The sequence below is a fragment of the Lagopus muta genome, chromosome 3 (assembly GCF_023343835.1).
Source record: "Lagopus muta isolate bLagMut1 chromosome 3, bLagMut1 primary, whole genome shotgun sequence".
Lineage (NCBI taxonomy): Eukaryota > Metazoa > Chordata > Aves > Galliformes > Phasianidae > Lagopus > Lagopus muta.
In genome coordinates, this window is record NC_064435.1 from 85,304,353 (window position 1) to 85,330,405 (window position 26,053).

The 26,053-nt window shown below is 47.0% G+C and overlaps 1 protein-coding gene and 1 long non-coding RNA gene across 12 annotated transcripts in view; both read left to right on the forward strand.

The window, feature by feature from the left end:
* LOC125691312 (uncharacterized) overlaps window positions 1–21,521 on the forward strand; it is a 122,503-nt gene extending 100,982 nt beyond the window's left edge. For 3 of the 5 annotated variants that reach the window (XR_007376073.1, XR_007376072.1, XR_007376074.1), the window contains one exon: window positions 3,510–14,918. This is a non-coding gene — a long non-coding RNA (uncharacterized LOC125691312). The other 2 variants (XR_007376071.1, XR_007376075.1) reach the window with 2 other exon arrangements.
* A 465-nt stretch (window positions 21,522–21,986) lies between these two features.
* Window positions 21,987–26,053, forward strand: part of ATXN1 (ataxin 1) — a 202,629-nt gene continuing 198,562 nt past the window's right edge. For 4 of the 7 annotated variants that reach the window (XM_048940514.1, XM_048940512.1, XM_048940511.1 and 1 more), the window contains exon 1: window positions 21,987–22,289. The gene's annotated coding sequence lies outside the window, so the exon portion shown is untranslated. The other 3 variants (XM_048940510.1, XM_048940509.1, XM_048940508.1) reach the window with 3 other exon arrangements.

Consider the following 26,053-nt stretch of genomic DNA (forward strand, 5'->3'; position numbering starts at 1 on the left):
ACTGGGCTGCTGTCTGTACTCTCTTGCATGCAGCGCAGCTGCGATGGTACCTGTAAAATAATAACAGCATTTAAAATCAGTTGCGCGGAGAATGGGAACAAACGGCAGCAATCTTTACCATGCTCGTTGCCATAGACTTGTTGTTTGTGAATGCAATATATCTGTTGTTTATGAATGTCTCCCCATTTTCTTCTCTCTACTCCGCGTGGAAGCTGTGCTCCGTTGTGTGGAGTTCAGGGTAAGTTTCCATTTTTGATCCTGGAAGGCTTCCAAGGAAGTGGCCTTCACTGATTCTGAGGCTGGGCGTTCCTTTATGACCATGATCACATGCAAGTGCATTTCATAGAAGCAATGAAACTGTCAAGCTAGAGAAAGCAGCTTCTGGACACGCAGCTTTCCCAGAAGCTCTAAGTAGACTGAGGAAATGCCTTTCCGCAGTGAATAAGATGTCTGTAGACTTCGTCACCTTCAGAAAATGTCAAACTCCTGCTGGAAGTTATAGAAACACCCAAGTGCGTATGAAACCCTATAGGACTAATCAAGCTCCTTCTCCTGTGGGGTGCTAAGGAAGGAAAAGTGGGCTAGATGATTGTTGCTATTTTTACTTGCTTGGGAGCTGCTAAGCAATTGTAATAACGGGTGTCATAAATCACCACTTCACAGTGAACTGAGTCCTTAGAGAAATACAGGATAGGTATTCTGAATGGCAGGCACTGCAGAGGAGAGGGCTCGCGCACTAGGATGGGAGACCGTATAGGTGAACCTAAATTTCTGTTCTGCTCTCCCTGTTTGAATTGCTTTGCAGTACAAGCATAGCAGGAGCCGCATTTGCAGTCTGCAAGAGTTTGGTAAAGGCATTCACACCTGCTACCTGAAGGGGAGTTCAGCAAAAGAAATTCAGAAGTTTATTCAGTGTATTTTTTTTTCCTCTTGCTGTTCCCAAAAAAAGCAGCTCATTCATATGCACTTGACAGTGAGAGGTACATTTTCAGTGCAGCGCAAGGTGACTTACCCACATTATTCCTAGGATCGGTGGCAGGAATGCTGCAGCAAAATCCTCATGCCAAAGCATGTAAAGTAACTATGGATGAATCCCGTGGCCTGTGGCAATGGGAATCCTGGTCAATGAATTTTGTGCTGAGTGCTGAAACAAATAAAATCCATGCCACAAATCTCCTGTCTGCAGCACTGTGATTCTCTCTATTTTAGATTCTGTGCAGACTTCTTCCTGGTGCATTGCATTAATATTAAATTAACAACACACTACTCACATGGAACTTACATTCTAAAAAAAGCTCACATTATGCTGTAAGCCTTTTATTACAAAATAATAGCAGTCGTGAGGTTAAAGTTTGTTCATACAGTTTTCTATAGAACATCTGTACATTTTTTATGCGGGATAAAAGCTACGTTCCATGTGTAGCTTAGTCATATGAATATAGATAATGAGTAGTTTATTGAATTTCCTTTTAGATTTTACCATTCACTTACATTCATCTGAAGCCCTTCCATGCAAAACATACCAGATTTTTATAAGTGGTGCTTTCTTTTCAGAAACACTAATTTCTCTGTCAGTGTTCTGCAGGGAATGTGACCTGATATGAAAAGGACCTATTCCTCCAGGATTTAGCTTGTAGCTGGAGGCATAACTCAAAGATTATCTGAAGTGGATTGTAATCCACATTGGAGACAATAAAGAGAAATCGCTAGGTCCATATGGAGTGGGACCTTGAAAAGCTTTATGAGGACCACATTCACTGGAATTGTTACCCAGCATCCAAACCATGGGAGCCCACAAAAGCTTCAAAACCAAAATATTTCAGGGCTTTTGTGGCCTTCCATGATGCGGAAACTGGGCAGAATTTTTATTGAATCTGGCCCTAAATGAGCAAAAGAATTTTGTAATCAGTGTATGGTTGAACAGGAAGACAGAAAGATTCTTTTAATATTGGAGTGATATGGTGGGAATGTTTAGCCCTAGATACAATGCTGGCTGCTGAGCTCAGGAGAAATTTCCCTGCAAGCAAAACTAGCTGGGAATACAGGAAACTAGTAATTAATCTGAAGGGAAAAACATTATCTATTTTAATCTTCTTTTTTTTTTTTTTAAACTCTGTATACATAAGCCATACCTTACTTTTCAAATGCTGACCCTTTGTCTCACAAAAATGTTTTTAATGCTATAAACAGACTCCGTTGTTGAATGCTAATCCCTCTCTTGTCTTGTAGCAGCACTTTCAGTCATTGATAGGGAAGTCCTGGAAACAGAGCCAGAACTCCTTAATGCCATTCCAAACAGTAGGGACTATTAGAAAGCAATGTGTAGAAATTCTCAACTGATGGTATTTCAGCATCAAGCCTGGACCCTGAAACAGTTGCTTGCTGTATTGCCAAATGTCTTACAGATGAAAGCTTTGGTGTTATCGATATGAAACATGCAAATGGGTGACCATTGCATGATGATCTAATTTCAGGAGGGACTGTATCAAATTATGCTGTGAACTTGGTATCACTCTCGTGCTCTCCTCTGAGTCTTGGGCTATGAACAGAGTTACTGGGGGAGACATTGTGACTGCAATTGTGGTTTCTCAAATTGAAATTTTGTTGTTGTGTTTTAAATGCAGAGATAGCATGAAAAAAAAAAGCATCCAAAGAGTCATTAACCAACATCTCAGAGAGTTCTGCAGATCCAGATAACTGGATGGGTCTTATTTAGGGACCAGATGAGTGGATCTGAGCTCATTCCTTTAGCTTCAGAGTCTACCTGTAAGTGATGGTTTCACCCAGAGCAGTATATAAGCATTTCAATAAACAGGGCATGCACTGTGTAGCAAAATCAAAGCTATGCAATAATAACTACCCTGCAGCTAAATGGATGCTTTTTCCACAAATGAATCCTTTGAGGGATGATGTAGTGTTTAGTCATTCATCTCCTTGTGACTTATTAAGACAATTAACAGGCAAAAAAAGTGGTTATTTTGAGTGGCTTGGCTAAGGCTATACAGTGAAATTCAGGCAGAGTGAGTTTCTACCTCTGTTGGTAGCAGTGTGAAGTGGCCAGGGCTGCAGGTCTCCTCTTAGCTCCCCTTCTAACTAACTGTTTGACCTTGGAAAAATTCCCTGGCCATCTTGGGTTTTATGAACTTGAGACATGAATTGGCTTTTCTAGAAGATTTGCAGGGTCTTGGGGCAAACCTGGGCCTAGCCTTAGGGTTCAACCTGATGGGTTTATAATTTGAGAGCTGTGTGCATGAGTTTTGAGGTTTTGACATGTAACCAGATGAGAACATAATGGTTCCAATTGAGTTTTGCTTTGAATTTTTGGGTTCAGCTGCACTCCTTGCTTAAAGGCAAGGCCTGAAGGTGGAGAAACTAACTGAAGAAAATAGCGGCTAGGGGCTTCTAGGGGAAAACCAGATAGTTTAACTCCTTCTGATTGAAAATTAAAGGCCTGGCTGTATGTTTGACAGTGGATTTTAAACAGTGCAACTGCCTGTTTCCTGTTCCAGGAGGAGAATGTAAGGGAGGCGGGTGTGAAATGCTGGACACCTGCAGGATGCCTTGGACAGAGGATCTCTACACACAAACCTGGAAACACTGTGAGCAATAATGAAGGTTTTTACTTTCTTTGCCTTTCTTCTATTTCTTCCTTCCTAGCTACCCTTCATCCAAACAGCACAGTGCAAACAAAACCTGCAGTCAATTTAACTGCAACGTATCTCAAGACTTGCAGGACTGGTCTTTTAACTTCCCTACCAGATGGCAAAGAGATACCATGTTAGTCTGCATGCACTGCATGTCCTTTGTCGAGGTTGCTGTGTTTGGCTCCTACTTTTGGTGACAGAACAAGAGGAAATGGTTTCAAGCTCAAAGAGGATAGATGTAGGTTAGATATAAGGAAAAAATCTTTTACAGTGAGGGCGCTGAGGCGCTGGAACAGGTTGCCCAGTGATGTGGTGGATGTCCCTTCCTTGGAGACTTTCAAGGCAAGGCTGGATACCTGGGCACCCTGGTCTGACTGTGGTGTCCCCATTCATTGCAGGGGAGTTGGACTAGATGGCCATCAGAGATCCCTTCCAGCACCACGGATTCTATGATTCTATGATTCTATTTGCTAGATCCACGTGCCTCTTGCCTGGATATCAGCAATGCTTTTGATGTACAAGTCGTCCAAGGATTGAAAAGGCCAGTGGAGCCTGAAATCATCTCTAGTTTGTCAATGGCTGAAACTTGTTTTTGTGCTCTAGCATTGTGGACACTCCAAACTATGCCTACCCATGCAAGTAAGGCAGATAGCTAAGTAATACAAGTTCAGCAGAAGAGGTTTCTACAAATCATTACTATACCATCAGGCAGGGGCATCAAGGCTGAATGAGTGCACTAGCTCTGGGCTGCATGACACTGATGGCCAGTGCAGGACTCAGCGGCCCGTGTGGGCTGTGCCCCAACATGGCAATGACTGGGACTTACCCCGCTCCACAGCAGGCTGGAGAGAGCCTCAAGCCAGCCTGGCTCAGGTCTGAGGCATGGATGGGGTTTGCTGAGGCACCTGGGGCCCAGCAGGTCCTGGGGGAGCACCCGGCCAGGACCAGAGGGGAGCTGTGGAGGGCAGAGTCTGGCACCAGGCTGCCTAACTTCATTCTAAAGCACTAACTGTGATTTTTATGGGGAGAGTTTACGTGCCAGAAGTACAGCTCTTTTTATTTAGTGAAATATCCTTTGGAAAACTGTAAAATCATGACAGGTTTTCATATTTATTTTACATTCAGCTCAGGATTATACACGATCAGCTTTAGGGCCTTGTAGGAGCCAAGAGAATATAAAGGTTGTCAGAAAATTGGAAGCTTTATACCAGGCTGTTCTGATTTAACTGGCAGACCATTTAAAGTTGCTGAGATGTGGGGAGAAGGAGAGCTTTTCAGAAATGTCAGACTACTAAGAAGGGTGCTGCTGCTTCTGGCTGGCACCCATTCTCCAAAGGACTGACCTTGGCACCGGCAGGAGAATGGCAGCAGCATCTTTCAGTTCTATTTTGTTGTTATTGTTCTGAAGTTTCCCCCTCTCTGAATAGATAAGTTTCCCCCGGAGATGTAGTAGCATCTGGGCTTTCTTGCAGCTGAGCTGAAAACCGCTTGATTACCCGAAATGAAGTGACAGCTTTTAGTCTTCCACAGGAACGTGTGAATGTATTCAGGTTCATTTATAACACACAGAGAAGAAAATTGATATTAGAGGGGAAAAGATAAAAAGGAAAGAGAAAAAAAATCTTTGAGGGCTTCATCTGCCCGGGCTGGGAAGTGGTATAACAGTAGTAGAATGCATCCCCACACTTGAGTCCACGTGAGCAGAGTAGCAATGAGGTACACACGCACGCAGGCTGGGATCCTTGTCAACCAGTCAAATCCTTCCTTCATCCAGAGGTATTTTTCTCATTTCTAATAATAATTGCTGAAACTCGGGGCTAGTGCAACACACAAAGATAGCCTTTAATATACACAACGCGGATTACGTCGAACTGTGTCCAGTATACAATGACCACATTGTTTCCCTTCTTTTTTTCCACAAAAGTATAAAAGAGCATCATGCTACAGACAGCACATTTTAGTCTGAAGTGGAACTGGCAGAGGATTTCAATGGAAAGTTGATTTATTTCAAGGGATTATGGGAGTCCAGGGATAAAGCTGGCACCTGGCCACAGGGAGAGCCCTTGACCTAGAAGCAGGAACAGTTTTCAAAGCTGTGCATGTATATAACTGAGCAGAACGCTTTAATTTAGTGCAGAGCATAACCTGAATTCCTTCTCTGAGGGAAGATGAAAGAAACAGTTTTTACTTCTTAGTAGGACATTAGAAGCTCTTTGCCTATTTTACATCTTATTCCTCAGCATTGCAGGAAGCGATCGCTTGTGACAAAAAGGCCACTTTCTTCCCTTTGTAACTGGGGAAGTAAATTGAGCTGCCACTCATAAAGCTGACTGGATACAGGATTAATTTGCTTTTCCTGATAGATGCAGCAAGTTAACAGGCCACTGCAGGTTACTCTCTGAATCAACATATGAAACATAATTTCATTGTCTTTCCTTCCCTCTTCCTCCAGGCCTTGAGCTGTAATTATAAAGACTTCAAATCTCCCTAGTGACATCAGCTGGTTAAAAAAATTTGGATCACAGGAGTAATGTAACCCAGAGTCGGCTTTCTGCAGCATTGTTCACAGTCCAGAGAAAGTCATTCTATACAAAACACTCTTCTGTAACTATGGTGTATTAATTTTAGTGGTAATTTTTAGGAAGCTTCACATTGGGACCCATCTAGTCCATCGCTTTGACAGGAGGTACAGAGCGCTACAGCAACAGAATTAGTCTTTAAAACGATATTTTGGAGCATTTCACAAAGACCTGTATTAAATCAAACATGCCATAATAATTACATTTGCTGAAACTTCCTAAGCAGTAACAGGCTTCCAGCTCAGCTGCCCTTGAAATCAATCATAAACTCCAGCCGCTTAATTAAGTGCTTTATTCTGCAGCTCCCAGTCCGGCCAAACGTCTGCAGGCATCTGCAGGTATCTGACCTGAATCAAGGACTCCGGGTTTGAGTCCTGTGTTTCCAGACAGCACGTCTGACTGATAGAGTAAAACTGCAAAATGCCAGATGGTTTCAACATATTACATAGCTCCCTGTATGGGCATCCACCAACAGCGTGTGCCTTCCTGTAAAATTTCACATGCTGAAGCAACTTCTTGCAGTGTGGAGACAGCATGGCATCTGAAAACAAGGATTTAATGGTACTGGTGCTGCTCAGCTTCCTGTCAACTTCTGGGCTGGGAAAAATTTTCAGCTGTTCTAAAATTAGAAGATAATGCAGTGCTGGCTAGAATAGGGCATAGTCTGGGCAGGCTTCTTCGTTATCAGCTTCCTCATTGAACTTTAATCCCTGTTTTATGACCGTTCAGCTGTTTTGGGTTTCGCTTGCATCATGGGCACAGACTGCCAGCCCTGTTTGATTTGCATGGTGATTTTGCCACAGCATTCAAATGAGACTGATGAGTTCACCTCACCTGCTAGTCCCAGCAAACAGGGACTACGGGACGTTTCTGTCCCATGGTGTCCCTGGCTGAGAGCACAAGAGCTGCAGGGCAGCCAAGCGGAGGCTCTGCAAATCTGGATGGCTTAGGTGCCAGGCGGGGCTGCTTGGTGGTCTAGGAGGCAGGCAGTGGGCTCCTTTCACCATGTTACCTAAAACAGTCTAAACTTTGGTCTCCTAACAGGCTAGGTAACAGGCTCTGTGGGTTTCCTGATAACTCTCACTGAAGTTCCCTGGATCTGTAGAGAAATGGGAAAGAGCTGCTAGGCAGGTTGGTGTGGCTTGGATTAGTGCTGGCACTGGGGAAGACCAGAGGAATGCATTTTCTTTAAAGGGTAAAAAATTGTAAATATTATTTCTTTGTGTGCTGAAAGCCTTTTGTGGCCAGGTTACCAGAGATGCTCCATGCGGACAGCTGAGCCTGAACTCACATTCAGTTTGTGCTGTAACTCCCCTTCTTGGCATTGGTACCAGTGAATTTGTAATCAAATACATGGCAGCTGCACCAGTGGGCCGACAGGGTCACTTTTAATTCATGTCTGTGGTTCGGTGGGGAAAATATAATTATGGAACCCCTTGGGAAATGGCCGTCTTGATGTGGCCAGGCATCTTACCCATAGCGAGTATTTATGCAGCATCTTTTTACTGACAGAAAAACAAAACAAACAAACAAAAACCAACAAAAACAAGACAGAAAGATTAGAAACACTTTGTTGCTTTTACACAGCAAGAAAACATGTAGCTGATTTTACTATGTTGCCCATAATCACTCCGTTCCCTATCTACTAATTATAGCAAAGAACAGCTGAACTCCAATGGCAGTAGTGTTAACCGAATAAAATTTTAGTTACTTCAGCTTCAGTGAATAATTTGTCTTCCTCAACTTGATTTACTAATATCTGAGTTGACAAGGCTCCCCATTCTGAGTATTCGTTTTATAGTTAGAGAGGGATTGTTTGTAATTTACAGTTTTAAGTGTGAGCGCCATTATTTTGCGCTGTCAAATGGCATCTGTTATCGTACATAGCTCATCGTATGTCAGTGCCACAAAAAACAAAGCAAACCAGCCGTGGAAGCAGCCACTTTTATGAGTACCCTGCCATGTTCAACAGTGTAAAGGCAACTATATTTTGAAAGGGCAGGGGGCTTGTACAGTGGGTGAGCCTGTGTTATGTGTGGCATTCATTCATACCAGCCACATGGTTCAGGTTCAACGCTGTGCTACCCAGGATGGGGTAAAATCCAGGGTGAGATTTATTGGTAGGCATGAGGTTGTCTCCATCACCAAGCTATCACTGCAGGCATCCCGAGGCTCTAACCACAGGCTTTCCAGGAGATATCTATGTATGTTCAGCCTCTGTAGTACAACTTTCAGGGAGACTGTAACTAGAAGATCTAAATAAGATATAACCATGTGGAGGCAAACCCCAGCAAAGCTGTCTTTGCCAGTACTGACAGGAGCAAGCCATTTCAAAGCATGCTGGAATGAATGTTGTTTACGTTGTGACAAAAAAAAAACCAACAACCCCAAACCGCTTCAATGAACCCAAGCAAGAAACCTGTCTTTTAGGGTTGGTTATGAATCTTTGTTTATTTTATGCTTGGTTATAAGTCCTCATTTCATTTTGTTTGTTTGTTTACCTGCTGAGCACAGTAACACAGCAGTAAGAGAGGCTTCTCTTCACTCTCCCTTGCTGGAGAGGGCAGAGAGTCTCAGCAGTGCAGCTGCCACTGGGCAGTTCTGCTCTTGTTGGCCTAAATGGAACTGCACGAGGCTTTTCCAATTCTGGCAAGAGCACCTTTTTCCAGTCATGCTATAGCTTTGAACTCATAGCATCGTACTGTTGCTATGATTATTCTTCTTTCTACAAAAACATCAGTTGCACCTTCACTGATCAAACCAAACCATACACTGACACATAGGAGCTTAACTGTGTTCTGCATGGGCTTCCCATGCAGCTAAAACTGTAGCCTAGCAAGCCTTGACAGAGCATTTTTTTCCAGAGTTAAGCTGATTGTCTACAGCTGTAATAGTAGCTCATGCTTATCTCAGCTGAGGCTGTGGATTCTCATCACTGTGAAAAATCAGGCCTTATGTTACCTGTTAAAGACCACACAGCTCGTCGGTGATGTGCGCTGTACTTTTTCCAGCTATTCATGGACTCGCAGACGTAGAAGGTTTAGAAGAACATGAAGAAACATCTTTAAATGTCATAAAGTTTAAACAACAAAGGCTTGTGCATTGCTGGTTACATCAAGCGTTTATTGTTCCATTCTACTTCGCATTTCCTTTGATCTATTTTTAAGTCATTGCAAACTTTGTTAAAACCTACATTCCTCAGTCTCTCCCTAGAAGGGTCCTTTTGACTTGGACTCACGTTTTGAGCTAGCAGCCTATTGCTTTTGTATCACTAAAATGCCAAGATTTTAATGGAATGCTTTATTAAGTTTCCAAATGCTTTTGGCCAGTAACAAGAAAAGTTCAGCTCAGTAGTTTTAATCTCAGAAACATCAAATCTGTATTCTCTGCATGCGTGAAGAGCCACGCAGCTCTTAAGAAGATTAAAGCTATAAATTCTAACATTACAGGGGCCAATGCTCTCACAGTCCAGATCAGGCCAGGTTATTTTATGCAAGTTATTCCACATGTGAATATCCAGGACTATTGATAGCCTTTGGGTTTGCCCAGCCTTTTTTTCCCCTTGTTCTCAGGTATGCCATTTGAAGAAGGCGAATGCATTGCTTTTCCTTCTGTGCTACCTCTCTGCTTTGTTTTAATGCTAAGTGACAAATTATATCATTTTCATTATCAGCGCAGCTCGGAAAGCCATCTGTTACTCAAAGACATCAGGATCAGCAGTCAGCCACCTCAAAATAAGCAGCTGTAAATCTGGAGTGCCTATACTTTCTAAATGGAGAGAGGCTTTTACATTAATCTCCTGGACTTGCTGAGTAGCTGGTACCGTGCCCAAACGCAAGTAAACTCGATTAGTAAAAATAGACATGATGTGGCAGTTCAATACACGGCATTTAAGCGTGTGTCCTACAGACTACAAGTGTGCAGATCAGGCCCCAAAGAATGAGTTTCGTATGTGTGAATCATTTATTTTTGTGACTGCCAAATAGCTTGTGAAAAATGATGGAGAAGTTTTATTTCCAGCGAGGCAGTGGTGCTGCCACTGACAGGTGTCAGTGTGGGGATGCTCAGCTGACTGCTGCTGGGACTGTGAGTGTTCAGCCTCACTGAATAACAGCATTTTCAGCGGACGGTCGAGAGCCAGTATGCAAACCAGCTTCAGCATCCACATGTTGTACATATGGAGCATTACAAGGAATGAACGCTTCTAAGCAGATAAGAAACATTTGCAACAAGCAGACACTTCTGGGAGCTTTGTTCTATGTAGCAGAGCAAGCCTGGAGTGACAAATTTGCAGCTTAAGCCTTATGGGAAAGTCTGCCTCTTTACCCCGCTAGCAGCGTGGCAGGCTACACCTCTTTTTCATGGCGAGCTGATCAAAGGGAAGTTATTCAAGTGCAAGTTGTGTGTATGGCGGTGCTGGGCTGAGCAGCAGCAGTGAGGCTGGGGCGTGGTGTGCTTGACCTTCAGGGCCTTTGTCTTCGGCTCCATTCCCTTCCTGCGTCGGCCCGGTTTCAGGCAGGAGCGCGATGCAGAGAGGCCCTGTTTGTTTTCCGTGCATGCTATGATAGGCTGCTGTTGTGTCAGGACGTGCGGCGCGCAGGATAAAGCACCCTGCTTATTATAGCCTCGTTAAAAGGCCCGTCAGTATTTCCATTTCAAATTCCTATTTTCAGGGGTAGTTTACTACTGAGCCGTAACAAATTGCAGGCAGGAAACTTGGCAGTCGCATTCCCAGCCTAAGAGCAAATTCTTTTACCGGCTTTAAATAAATAAATTAATTAATATTAATGGCATGCGCTCCCTGCGTGCAGAATAGAGGAGGTTTTATTATTATTTGGTTTTGTCTTATCCTCGAAACAAAAGCTGAAGACGAAGGGGAGTATTTACATTCCAAATGTCCCCGACCAGGAGTGCAGGAAGGGCCCAGGAGCAGTGCCACTGGGTGGTGGAGGCTGTCAGTGGATGGGCACTGCTGGCAAATGGGCTCATCCTCCAGACAGAAATACCAGTATGGAAGGGACATTAATCAATGCTAACCAGAGATAAGGAGCCTAGGAGAGCAGAAGAAAGCATCATACATCACAAGTAGTTACACCGCCGACAAGCTACAGCTTGATAACCACGATGGGAGAGAGGGAAATTCCTTGAGGTTAGTTTAAAAAGGAACAAAAATCAAAACAAAGCAAAATAGCAACACCGCACAGTCGGAAGGGTTTGAAGGGGAATAACTAATAGCCAAAACATTCCCCTGGTAAATGTATTTTTGGTAGACTGTAGCGGTCCTGACTTTTATTATGCAGCCGGGGTTTTAAGTCCTGAAATAAGGAAAAAACAATTTATTTTTTTTTTTGTCTGTTATCCAGACAGCAGAGATTTCAAGCTGGTAAATGCTCCCAGCTTACCTTTCTTTCCACTGAAGGTTAGAGCGCTATAAGGAGTCTGGGAACTGTTGACCATAAACTATCTGAATCCAGTATGCCATTCAAGGAAAGTACAGCCACAGGAATAGCAGACTGAGAGAAAACAGTGTGCAGGATCTTAAGAAACCCACTGAAAATCTTGTCTAGTAAAAAGCATTAAAAATGCTAACATTTAGGAAGATGGGAGAATCCTAAGAATCATAGAATCACAAGGTTGGAAACGACCTGCCAGATCATCTGGTCCTACCGTCCTCCCATTACCATTGGTACCACAAGCCACTATACCATTTCTTGTAGCTCCTCATCCAGACAAGAAGAAACAAGACAGTCAACAAGAAACCAGAGTAAGTAACATTTCTTCAAAGAACAAATAAAAGGGGCTAGGTTGCTGTTCTTGGAATTTCTTTTGTTTTGCTTTCGGGAAATTTTAATTTCATATGTTAAAATAAGAAAATGTTGTCATTTCTCCCTTGGGAAGATCTGCCTTTTTGCCCCACTGACCATATGTTATTTCTGAACAATCAGCTGGTGTTAAAAATCCAGTTGTTTCTTGAGAGAGAGTTATGTGTGATATGTGATATGTGTGTCTAACAGTGGAGTGTTTGAGAGCATCGTTCACTGTAGACACACAACCTGAGTCAACTGCCTGGGGAGGACGCTTGGCCTCATCTAACTGCTGTGAGCATCTAGTTGAAACAGGAAAGGGGCATCGATCCTCATTTAGTGATCTGAGGGATTACTAGAATATAAACAGTGATCTTAGGAAATCACAGAAAAAGTTACTTCAATACAAAGGCTTTTATTTCAACGACAGAAATCACGCATGTATTGTGATCTCACTGGAGGGACCTTAAGTGTGCGCAAGGTTGAGATAAATACGTCCCGGTTCAGATAACAGCTTTTGGAGGCCAGTCATGACTCTTGTACAAACGGAGCCTTTCAGGACTCTCGGGAAGCCCGCAGGCTCTCCCCCTGCAGCCTTCAGGATGATCGCTCCAGGCAGCTCCGAGGAACCGATCAGCTTGGCAGAGACTCAGGCTGAGCTGAAAGCTTCTGGGAGCATTCCTGGGAACCTCTGATACTGTGTAGAGACTCTAGTGAGAGACAACACAGGGGCTGGGATGCTTGCCCAGATTCTAAACTGTGCAGGAATTTCTTTACAGCTGATAAGTGGTGCCCAGGACCCTGCGAAGAATATATGCTCTGTGAAAGTAAACCAGGTCTCAGAGGTATCTCTGGGGTGTACATGAGTGCATGCTACTCTGCAGTGGGGAGCTCTGTCTCCACTGCCCCCTCCTGCCACATGGCTTGTCTGTGTGAATTACTGAAGGACTGCTAGCTGTTTCCCACCCTCCCTACTCATGTCCCCATCCCTCTTTATGATTTTAACCAGCAGAGGGAAACAGAGGGGTTCAAAAATTAGAGGGCTCAGGTATAATAAACAACGAAGGCTCTGCTGAGTTTATATCCTCCTATATAAGCATAAAAAGAGCTGGAGCCATAAAGCAGCAAGGGAGATAACACCTAGCAAATATGACTTCAGTTTGCAAGATTATAGCAGCGTATTAAGAAAATAAATCCAAAAACTAATAATGCATTAAATTAAATTAAAAAGTTAAATTATTAAATTAAAAAATCATCATGTATAAAAAGACCACAGGTGTTGGTGGGGAGAGGGGGGTGGTTGTTTTATGTGCAACTCTCATGTTTGATTCCTGGCATAGCATTACTGCTGGGAAGGGACAGCTAAAAGGAGCAGTGCTCATAGAACAGCAGCAAAAGCACTGTGGGGTGGCAGAAGTGGTCACAGCTGGCCATCTCTCTGGGCTAATTTATATTGCATTTACCGGCACGCAAAGGGTGTTCATCCTTGCAGTTACTGCAGAGTAGCGAGTGTCCTGTAAAGCCACACCCTTGATTGCCTCACCATAACTTGTTCTTGAAGGCATACCCTCAAGCACGTAGTAAACTTTAAGTATGTGATTCAGAATCATTACGACAACAGGACAAGTTGTACACCTTAAAGCTGACACCACGTTTACACATCTCAGCTGACGATGGGCCAAACAAGGGAGAGAAACGACTTAATTTTTTCTGTCCTAACAAATGGGATTTATCGTGGAAAGAAAGGGGAGAGACAGATTAGGTGGCATGAAAAGCACTGGGTAATCCAACTTTTGTAGCGTTTCAGACTTCTCAGACCTGAGCTGCATGTCAGCATGTGAAATAATCCCCTGAGGTTGCTGGGAGATGTCCTATCGCTTCAGATTTCTAACACCAGAGTAGGTTGGTTGACAGGGATAGTTTGTGAAATGGAAAGGGTTTCAGTCAGCCTGTGTTGCTCAACAAGTATGAAAAAAATGCAGATAGTATCCTGGTTTTATTTTTGTTTATACTGATGCTGTTTTCTTTTGTCCTTGATATGTGGAATTGTTGATTTTCTGAGTCCTTGGCTAAGCTTTTGGAAAAGGGGATAATGATGCTTGTAGTCCACTGTGTCATCACTGTTCTGCAAGATAACAGGTTAATTTGTATGGTCCCTATTTGACCGGCAGAAGAACAGAGGCAATGAAGGTGTGACAAAACTGAGACTGAGATGGAGAAAGACAAAACCAGGTTAGAGTTGTGTCACACGCAATGAAGTCTTCAATAAAGTGGTTTGTGTAACAACAGCATAGACTAGGCCTTCCAGCTTGGAAGAAGTACAACTAAAGGGAAGTGAGAGAGATGTCTGGGTAGCCTGGAGAGTGTGGGTAAAGACTGGCCACTCTGACTTAGTGCAAGAGCCAGGAGCGTTGAATATAGCAGAAACAAACCCGTGCAATGCAACATAGTATGATGTGGATGCATCAGGTTTACATGAGCTCATGGGGAGACCGCACAAGTCTTGAAAGATAAATTTGTCAAGGTTTAGGCAGAAAACACATCCCGCTTGAGATGTCCGTGAGCTGAAAATAGCAGAAGGCTGGGGAATATGTAGAAGAAGTAGTATGTGGCTGCACTTGCCTGCTAAAGCATCTGCTTATGACCACTATTGTCTTATGGCCACTGTATGGCCATTATGTCCTTTTGCACAAAGAAAATGAGGATATGAGCTGTAATAAATCTATAGCGAGGAACCATTTAAGAACTAGTATCTCTTGCATGGGAATAGCTTGTGATGAGATGTATGGGAACTGCTGAGCCACGGCCTGAACCTCTGATTGATCACCTGAGGCGAGCACTGAGTCAGCCACAGGAGCACAGGTGAAGGCAATTCAGCTGTGTGCTGGAAGGGGGGGGAGCCTGTCTGCACCTCTCCTAGACCTATTTAAGAGCTGGCTGCCAGTGGGGAAGGATCTCTGCTGGAGATCTGCTGTGCTGGGGTTTTGTGAGTGAGCTCAGGATACAGGTAAGCCTTCTATCTATTTTCTTTTTGTTATCATTATCTGCTTTGCCAAGCTTTATTGTTTGTTTTGTAACTACAGCATCTTAATATTCATTGATTATACAGGTGGCCCTGCCCCCAGGTGCCCAGCCCACTCTTTTGGCTATTCTTGACCCCAGGGCAGAACAATCCCGATGGTAGGAAGTACAAACACGAGGGCTTGGGTTTTATTATTATGGGAGAAGCCTCATGGCAAAAGACACATATGCTGGGGGAAGGCTGAAGTTGTGCTTTGAGCAGATGTTCCTGATGTACTGGGATGCCTAGCAAAATTCTTGTTGAGAAGACTGTTTTTGCACTGCTGTGTTTTTTTCTTGTAATTGCTATGTGCTAATAGACCTCCAGAGCTTTGAATAGGTGTCTATCATTATGTGATATACAAATAAATAAGTGATATCACTGATGACAACATGAGAGCAGATGCAAGTTACGAAGACAGGTGGAAATGGAAACTTTCCATTGGAAAAAGTAGGCAGAGAAAGAGAGAGACATGATAAATCACTTTATCCAAGATGGAAACAATTATCATAGGAAGGCCTCTGCTGAAGGGTGAGAAAACATGAGACCCAGAACCAGGAAGATCTCTGAGGTGCTGCCTTCATATAGTAAGAAGTCAAAGCAATGCAAGTTTAGTTTTGAACAAATCTATGTATGCTGCAATAGTTCTAATTTAACCACTGATGACTTGTCACTTTTCTCAGGACATTTTTTTAAATTTCAGAGTTTGGGAGTTCCTTAGGACACCACATCCCTGCCACCCAGCAGCAGAAACTAGAAAAACACCACTTCAACTAACTTGTAATTGGATACAAGGTAAATGTTTACTGTGCTTACCTACCTTGTTAGGCCAAGGCTTGCAGGCTGAGGACTTCCTACCCTGCAAGCTATTGACTGTTCTGCCATGTCTGCAGTCCTTCTCTGCCTGAAGATTTTTCTATTGATAGTGAGTATGGATTAAGTCCTAGAGGGTACTGCAATTGCTTCATTCCTTATTCATCCCGCTTAAATTTTTGTTTGATGTTTATGCACTAAGTCTTCATTAATGTGCTTAAAGTGGCTGCAGATTTGTGGCACACAATACCTTTTGAAAACAACAACAACAAAATATAACACATTCTCTTCTGGGTACAAGATATGTATATTTCAAGACTATTGTTGACTGTGCTTTAGGTTACTGATGTTAGTTACTGACTTTCCTCTCGCATTACTGTCAATAGATAGGTGCAAAGTAACTCTAGTCTTGGACATAAAGCAACTTAAACTTTTTCTTGAAACCAAGGCAGGAGCCCAGATCTGCCAGTGTTGTCTGACCTTTGTAAACTTCAGTTCTGAATATGCATGAAAGCTTTGGGACCAAGGCCCTCGTGTGTCCTACTTTGTGGAGGGGTAGAGACAATGTGAGGAGAAAATAGCTGCTATTCATATGGTGCACTTTTATCAACAAAAGATGTCAAAGATTTTTAGCATGTGGACAGAGTGTGAAGCCTTGGCAGCAGGATTAAGCATATTGCTTCTGCAAGTCTGTTAGGTTGCTGATCCAGGTAGGATGGATTTCTTCAATAGACCAGAGAAGCTCACTTGTGGCTGTTAAAGTACTGAGTTGTCAAAAATCTGTCCTTTCAATTCCTGGGCCTGTTCAAACAGGTAAATAGCCCATTGAAGCCCCTTCTCCTCCCATGAACACTTGCACCACTTACCAAAACATGAATAGTATTGATGAGTGAGACTGTAACAGGCTTTAGAAACCTCACTGCCTTATATTGAGGAAGAACACTTTAAGAAAGGACAAGAGTTATTTCCCAATCCAAAGTGTTTACATGATAGATGCTAATCTAATCTATCTAGACCATAATGCCCGTAACAGAGGAAAAAAAACTGGCAAAGGAACTCCCAGATAAGTCTCTGTACCAGGTATGGTTTAAAGGGACAAGTGGATTCTGACTGCTCCCTGCCAGAAGCAGAGAGCCCTCTCCGAGAAAGTGGCCAGTGAATTGTCCTTACAACTTTGCCTTCCTTTTGGTTGAATGTTAATCCTCGTTAACAACGCTGCCTTGACAGTCCTGGAAGCCAAGAATTTTCCATGCGATGGAGCCTTCGCTCTGTTCCCTGCTGGTGGACTTTGACCCCAATATGAAGAGATCGCTTCTAGGAAGGTGACAGCAGCTGAGGTTCTGCTGACACCACCTGCAGGGTTAAGGGCAGTGTCAGGAGAGTTTTATGGAGACCACGATGTGGGCAGAGACCTCTGACATCTGGATGCTGTAGGCTGCAAAGCACCTAACAACCTATTGAGGTTATTACTGGGGACTGGAGCACCTCCCCTATGAGGACAGGCTGAGGGAGCTGGGCTTGTTCGGTGTGGAGAAAAGAAGGCCTCATTTCAGTTCCTAAAGGGAGCCTACAAATGGGAGAGGAATCAAGTCTTTGAAAGGATTGACAGCCACAGGACAAGGGGAAATGGTTTTAAGTTGGGGGAGGGGAGATTTAGGTTGGATGTCAGGGGGAAATTCTTTACAGAGAGAGTGGTGAGGTGCTGGAACAGCTGCCTAGAGAGGCTGTGGATGCCCTGTCCCGGAGGATGAAGGCTGGGTTGGATGGGTCCTGTGCAGTCTGGTCTGGTATTAAATGGGGAGGTTGGTGGCCCTGCATGTGGCAGGGGGTTGGAGGTTCATGATCCTTGAGGTCCCTTCCAACCCTGTGATTCTGTGATCCTGTGATTACTCGAGTGTGCCTAGACCAATTGAGCGCTTCTAGAGAAGCACTTAGCATTTTTATTTTCCACTGGTCACTGCTGGAACAGCATTTAGGGCTAGGTTTGGCTGTGGTCCATCCCAGAGCCACTACTGGTAGCTTAGCTGCTTTTACTTGTGCCTTAATGACATACAACTAACTGACAACATATTCAGAAGATGAAATCTGTCTCAATTTTAAGACTTCAGAGGAGTCATCAGGCTTTGTTACCTTGATGAATTGCTTTCTCTATTTAAAAAACAAAACCAAGCAAACAAAAAAGCATCTTGTGTCACGTCTTCATTGAATGAGATATTTTCATTTTAAAGCTATTGAAGCTGTTGTTGTTTTAAAGGAGAACTTGACTGCTTCTTTATAAAAAACAAGGCAATGATGAGGTATGCATTTTTTACCTTGATATTGCATTATCTATCTGATAAGATATGACAAAAATGTTTTGTTCAGTGACCCTGCAGCCCATACACGGGTGCAGTAAAGAAATCAATGACAGCCTTTCCTTTGAATTCACTTGCAAAGGACTTCAGCATTTTAGACCATAGAGTTTTCTCTTTGTGTGGAAGTGTAGTACTACATACTTGCTTAGTCTTCATAAATACTTGGCTCTGGCTTCACTAACTGTTAATTTGTCTGAGATAATTGTGGCTTTAAAGAGACAGCATTGGTTCTCCACTCCCATTTCCTTCCATCTGAAAACAATCCCAGCTAAGAGTTCTGGAGACCATCATCAACCTCCCTGTTCTGACAGGGATGCACTCATTTCTAGGCGAATACACGAGAAATGAAGATGTTAGTCATGCGTTATTGTGCTCACACAAGAGGCACTTCAAGTTAAAGAATACATTCTAAATATGTTATTGTTCAGGTCGTGTACATGTTTAACTTCCCAGAGGAAAGCATACCTTAATTAGCCAGCTGTAATCCAAATTACAGTTTCTCATTCGTTAAAGCTGTTAAAATACCTTAAATCAGCTGCCTATGTCTGAAATAACAATGAAAATAACTGCATTTGCAAAAATTATCTGAATGCAAGCAGGCTATAAATAGAGAGGAGGTGGATTGGACAGTCTGCAGATCCTGAGTTGGAATAAAAACATCATACTTAAGCCAAAAACATGACAACCAATATTTTCTGTTATAAAAACATTTGAGATTAATTTAGTTTTTTTTATGAAAGCTGTCTGAGATTGAAATCAAGAGCGAGGTTCTCTGTTTATTTATGAGCCAGCACTGATACCTGAAGCATAAAGCAAGGCACCTTCAGAGCAATGCCAGCAAACTTTTGACTATATTGGGAAATCCTTCTTGCCATGGGATAACACTTGTCATCTGAGCAGACTGTATGACAGGTCTGTGAGGTGGATTACTACTGTCCACTAGAGGCTGTAATGAGACCAACAATGTCGTTTTATGACAAATTGAAGTCCTAGACTGTAATGATTGATAATTGTAAAATCACTGTTCGCATGCAGCGTGTCGTCAATCACTGGATTTCCCTGAATGTGGATGTTGAAAATATTCCAACTTATGTTAGCTCTTATTTTCCAATTTTTTACAGGTACTAATTACATAAAGGATGTGCGTTGATGGCACGACATCAGTGCACTGAAAGACAGTTTCTCCTAGACAACGTGCCTCCTGCACGTCAAACTGATGACTGTCTTTTGGTCAAGAATGTGTTCAAGTGGCAGTCTGACCAGTTTCAGCATGTTACTGGCAGGAGGCACTGCTTGAATGGGTTCCTGTGTCCGACTCACACTGTGGTGCTGGAGCCCCTATCTGCACGTACTGCTCTGCCACAGTGCCTGTCTCCGTTCTTAATGTCAGAACTGTCCTGGTCTGCAACTGTGTCTATTTTCTGAAGTAAATGACTTTCACCTCTGGCATAGTTCTGCACGTCTGGGTCAATAGACTGCAGTGCCTTGATAGACAGTGAGGGACCTTTGTCCTGGCCATGGCAGCACACGAGATCTTGCTCAGGTGCTGCTTCCCACCCTTGGTGCCCCCACCATGCTCGCTGTTGGGGGAATGCTTTGAGCCCTGCCACAGGCCCTCAAAAGAGGAACTGCAGAGGCATAATGGCATCTTGTGATGTGGAAGCGCATCCTGTGCACCGGGCAATGCCAGCAAAGGCACTGTCCCCTTATCTCTGTTATGTAACCACCGTCAAAATGAAGGTGAGTTTGTGAACCCAATGTGGTTGCCTGCAGTTACGGCACTTCCCCAGAACATGGGCAGAGGCTGCCTTGCTGGGAAAAAATACTGCTTTGGTTTACAACTGACATGCTCTTCCAACTTTGAAGCAGAAACATGGACAAAGATTTAAAAGCCAGAGGCTGGTTCATGGCAAAAAGTGTGGGTCCTGCGGCAAACACCATGGCCACAGGCCGGAGGAACACACAAGCCTCTTACATGAGCCTGCCGCAGAAGGGAAAGTTGCCCAAAACTTGCTTCAGCATGAATGTGGCTTCTCTTCCACGGCGTGTGCCACACCTCTTGGCAAGGTGGAGGTTTGAGAGGGAAAGATTCCTTTCTCCTGAGGTAACAGGAGTACAACTGGAATAAAAAAGGTGGCAGGAGGAAGAATGCCGTGTCTGCAGAACAGAATGCAAAGGATGGGGTAGCAGCTTCTGTGGGGCCTTCGCTTGATTTCCAGCTGTCTCCAGCCTCTGCCTCTCTCCCATGGTTCCTTTCATTAAATCAATGAACCTTGCATTAGCTGGGTGAGGATATTTTTGCTGTCTGCCACATGGCCATAGATGCACCATCTCGTTGCTGAGTGGCACATTTGCCCAGACATCCGGGCCTGCTGCTGTCCCCAGAGTGCTCTGAAACAGGCAGTCGCTTTGGGTTATGTAGTGAACCTGATCTGGAGAGGTAGAAGTTGCATTGTTAAAATATCCTTATGCTCATAAAGCCGGTCTATATGACAGCACCAGCTCTCAGTCAAGAGCTGTGCAGATTAGCACATTCTCAAGGAAGTACGGAGGATGAGTACAGTCATTCATAGAAGGGACTGCTTTGCTGAGCTGCATACTGACAGAGCCCTAGGGTCTTTCGCATCCATACTAATCCTAGTTCCAATGCTAAAACACGGTGTTACTACCTGTGGACACACACGTACACATCGGCACTAGAGACATCTGCTTGGAGCTCACAGCTGTACTGGGGGCGGATTGAAAGATGCTCAGCCAACAGCCTGCTCTGGACCGCCACAGCATAGGGAGCACGCAGGGTGCTCTCAGAACCCTTCTGGGGTGAGACCCAGGGTTGGGGGCTTATGCAGCATTTTGTGCGGTGACCCTGATGCCGAAGCAGAGCGAGCCGTTCCCTGTGCAGCAGTCGGGTTGCCAGCAAGCAGAGCAGACGTTGTCCTGTGGCTGTGTTCCTCCCATTCATTTATTCTGGGAGAGGCGGGCAGTGGTCTGCGCGCAGCCGGGAGAGACGAGCGAGGATCCTGCCGGAGCGTGTGCGAGGAGCGCAGCGGGAGCGAGTACCCAAACATGCGTGGTGCAGCCCTGCCTGCCTCGTAGTGCGGCGACGGAATGAGTCAGAGCCTCTTTGGTCTGAATGAAGTGGAAGGTACTCTCTACAAAGCGACTCGAGCATACGCCAAGGATCCGGAAAAATAAAACTAATTCAGAAAACGGGAGTGGGATGCGGGCTCCTGTTGTACAAAGCTTCACAGCTCTCCACGGCAAAACGCAATATGGCATCTTAAATAAAATCACCCTCCCCTGATTCTCACGGCGCTGCCTCCGAGCCGTCCCCGGCTCCCTGGCGCGCGTTTATTTCCTCCCTTAGCGACAGCCCGGCCTCGGCCGGCGCTCCCGCATCCCGCACGGCCGCCCCGCTCTCCTCTCCCCGCTCGGCAGCGCGCCGCTCCCGGTGCCCGCCGGTGCGGCTGTCGGCGCAGCGGGCGTCGGGGCGAGGAGCGGCCGGGCGGGGGGAGCCCAGAGGTGGGGAGGAAGGCGACTCGGCCCCAGGCGGCCCCCAAAGGGTTAAGGCCGCCGGCCCCGGCGGTGCTGCGCGTATGCAATAATCTGTGTGGCTCTCTTGGCCGCCTGCCAGAGTGCTGCCTTGCCTCCTCCTCCTCCTCCTCCTCCTCCTCCTCCTCCTCCTACCCGCTGCCCCCCCCCCTTCCCCTTCCCCCCCCCCCCCCGGCTTTCGCGTGAAGTAGGATCCTTGAGCTGTTGCAGAGGCAGCCAACTGCTCCATATTTGGCTTCTATTACACATTTACATACTGGAGAGCGGAGCGGCAGCGAGCGCTGTACCGCAGACATCATTTCTACTACAGCGGCGGAGCAGCCCGCAGCGTGTACCCGCGGGGGAAGGAGCCCACATACACACACACATATTTACACACACACATTTACACACACACACACAGACCCCCGCCTCGGGAGGACGGCGGTGCGCGAGTCTCGGTCCGACCCCCCCGCCAGCCCCACCTCCACTGACACTTTACAGTAAGTGCCTTTTTCTTCCTCCTCTGCTTTCTGCCCCCCCCGCTCCTCCTCCTCTTCCTCCTCCTCCTCCTCCCCCCCGGTTTCTCCCCTTGTTTGGGCTGCGGAGCCACCCGCGGTTCCCGGCTGGAAAAACACGGGGCCGGAGGCGGCTGTGTTCGTGTGTATGTGTGTATATATGTGTTTGTGTGCGTGTATGTGTGCGTGTGTGCGGGGGGGGCAGCGCTGCGGCCCAGCCTCAGGGCCCGGCCCGGGCGGGGGCCACGACATGGCCGAGGGCAGCGGCCTGGGCCCGGGGCTCGTACGGCCCTCCCGCTCCACCTCCTCCTCCTCCTCCTCCTCCTCCTCCCTTCTTCCTCACCCCGCCGGTGGCCGCGGTGGACATTTTGCGGGGCGTGTGTTTGTAGCTCTGTGTGTGTGTGTGTGTGTGTGTGTGTGTGTGTGTGTGTGGCGGTGCGGTGCGTGACGGGGTGCTGACACGGCCCCTGTGTGTGTGTGTGTGTGTGGGAGCGGGGGGGCCGCGGCCGGGCCGCACGGCGCATGTAGTAGGGGCTGGGCGGCCGCTGAGGGTGAATGAAGCGAGCGGGCGGTGGAGGAGGAGGCGGCGCTGGGACGGGGCTGTGCCCGGCGGCCACCCCGCGCCGCCGCTCCCGGGGCCCGGGCCGCCCGCGGACAACGCCCGGTACCGCCGCCGGGGGAGCGCGGGAGGGAGGGCCGCGGGGCACCGCCGCTCGGCCCCGGCGCCGACCGGAGCTCGGGGTCGGGTCGGTGTTGTTCGATATTCACCCCTCAGCCCCGGTAGGGCCGCGATGCGCGAGCGCGATTCCTGGGGGTACCGAAGTCTGAATTAAAGGCGCTGGGAAACGTCAGCGCCCGCTGTGATAGCGATAATAACGTGACGGAGCGGCGGCAGAGGAGGAATTACCGCCGGGCGCTAACGGAGGAGCAAACGAGTCGGAAGCCGTTATATAATGCGCCGTTCGGCGCGGGGAGCCACGGCTGTTTGGGTGCCGTTGGCTGCACAGCAGGCGCTCCGCGGGCAGCCGTGCCGAGCCGGGCGGGGGGATACGCCGAGCCCCTCCGTTCGCGGGGCAAAGCGCGTCCGTGCAGCGGCACGCTGAGGGCTTTTAATTTCGCTTTCGAGCCCTTCCGCCACGGGATCGCCGCGCCGCGCCTCCGGCCCTTCCCCCGCGCGGTCCCGGGCTCTTCTCGCAGCCCCTCGTCGCCGGAACCCGCCCGGCCCGGCTCCGCCGAGCGATGTGAGCGCGCTGCCATGGCAACGGACGGCCCCGGCCGCTCAGGTGTGCGCGCGCCGTGCGCCCGGCCGCCCCCGTGCCGCGTGCGGACTGCGGGAGGAAGGGGCGGCGGTGCTCGGGGGGCTGCGGGCTCGCGAAAACTTCGCCGCTGCTCCCCTCTCCCCGCCCGGCCGCCGTAGGCCGCGGGGCCGTCCCGCGCCGAGCCGTGACATTACCGGTGGGAATGCCCGGTGCTGCGTGACTGAGCAAGGAGCTGTGTGCTGGGGGACGGCTGGCTTCCTGCTCCCTCGGTTAAAAAAAAAAAAAACCGAGGTGCGTACGATATAAAGAATTTCTTATCGGCAAACAACTCGTTGCTGGTATTCCGATTTATTTTATTTCGCATTGGTGCTCGTTGAAATACAGCAGAGTAATAGAGTGGGAAACTTTCCGCCTCAGACAGCGTAACGCCGTGACAGAGCAGGCAGTGCAGCTCCGCGCTGCGTGCCGCCCTCCGGGAGCGCTGAACTGAAGATCTCATGCCGGCCTTCCCCCCCGCTGCCTGCACACAGGCGCCCAATCTGGTGCTCGATCCTAATGCCGTGGGCCTGGAGCGGCTCCAGGGGCTGCTTGTGAGCCGCGCACACGGTGTGTATCTGGGGTAGCTCCGCTTGTTGGACCGCGGCCAGGCACAGAGCAGAGTAGCAGAGCTCAGGCGCTGATCCGCTGCCTGAGCCATCGTTTTCCCAATATCTTTCTACGGCAAAAAGCACCGTGGGAGTTTTGCCCCCTGGAGGAGCCGCGTTAGCCACGTGCAAGAGCGGTGAATGACTCCCATTGCTAACCGCACGTGCATCCACGCTGCTACAGAGCGCAGCCCGGAGCGTTGCACATCTCGGTGGGGAGAAGTTGCCGGCGCCATGCAGCACCGGAGCTCTCAGGCAGCCCGTGGGCTGTGCTGACCGGCCCTCTGTGCCCGGGGCTCGATCCTAATGCCTGCCTTTGGTGGGAACGGCCTTCCTCTGCGTGCCGAGGGGGCTGGAAGGAGGGCAGCCCGTGGAGAGGAGTGGTAGCAGAAGGTGAGCGCTCACAGCACGGCTGCTGTGGAGCTGCCACTGCGTGCCCGGTGTTGCTGGTGACGTGCTCCATGGAGAGGCAGTTCACCGAGTGACAGAGCACAGCAAAACAGTTACTTCGAAAAGGCCGTTTGTGTGTAGTTAAGAGACTTCCTGCAAGTACAAGACGCAGCTCTTCTCCCTGGCCTGGTCTGATTTACTTAGAGAGGCTGAAGGAACTGGTCTTGTTTTAAGAGACATTTACAAGAGGCCTGGAATTTCACTTCACCAACATTTTTATGTAATAGATCCAGTGGCCTAGTTTCATCTTAATTAAGAAAATAGACGTTAAATGTGCTCACCTGAAAAGCAACTGCTGATTTAAACATTAGGCTGTGAAAGTAATGGTCTCAATGCCATGCCTAGCAGAGCAAAACGAAGGCTTGGTTCTCCCCGTGCTGAAGTTCAGCAGCACGTCTGAGTAGAGGGCAGCGAGGACTGTCGTTGTCATTGCTGGTGCGGCGCTGGCTTTTGTTGTGGTGTGCTAATTGAGGGGAAACGCGATGAAGAACTGCAGCGGGGCTTAAAGCAAACGCGTGTCAGAATGGCGAGGGGCTGCGGCGCTGGCTGGGTGCAGGGCTGTGCGGCAGGGCTGCCTGGTGGGCACACTAGGCTGGGTGGGGACTGCACAGGTACGGTGTGGGCGCTCTGCACGGCTCGGGTGGCAGATGGAGCTGTAGGTCTCCTCGGAGGTACGGTACCGACTGCTGTAACAAATACCAACACAATTAGCTGAAGAGGCAGCAGTCTGACAGGCTTGGCACAGGTAAATGCTGCAGTTTGCTGAAACGACGTGCTGTATTCCAGTGAGTACTCTGTAGGAAGTTGTATGCTTAGCCTGAGCTTGCAAGCCAGAAATCCTGATCTCATTCGGTTTTACTCGGTCAGAGGCACAGCATTTTGGAATCTGATGTCATACGTGCATCTTGTTCGGTGGTTTGCATTTTTTATGAGCTGAAGTTTTTTTACACGGTTTTGGCTTAGCTGATTGGTGATGGATGCTTCTAAATGGAAGAAACTTTGCAGTCTCCTAACTTTTGTGGAAAGGCAGAAACTGGATCTATGGCTGTAATTCCTTTTTGATCCCCCTGCAAACACTGAGAGGGTAATGCTGGATGCCTTCTGTTTTTCCCCTAAAAGCTGGAGTCTGAGATGGCTCTGAAACACATGCAAATCTGTGTGCGTGTATTGGTCCCAGTCTGCAAAGTTGCCTTAGTACACGTCCCAGTGAGGGTTTTGCTGAATGAGGATTGATTAAAGAATCTATCTGGAGTTAAGTATGTGTGTAAATCCTTCCATAAATAGGGTAGGGACGAGTCAGTGTGCTCATAAACTGAAACAACAAAAGTGCTTCTCAGTGAGGGAGAGATGGTCCCACTAAATCCTTTTATTGTCCCAAGAGTGATAAAAATATTTG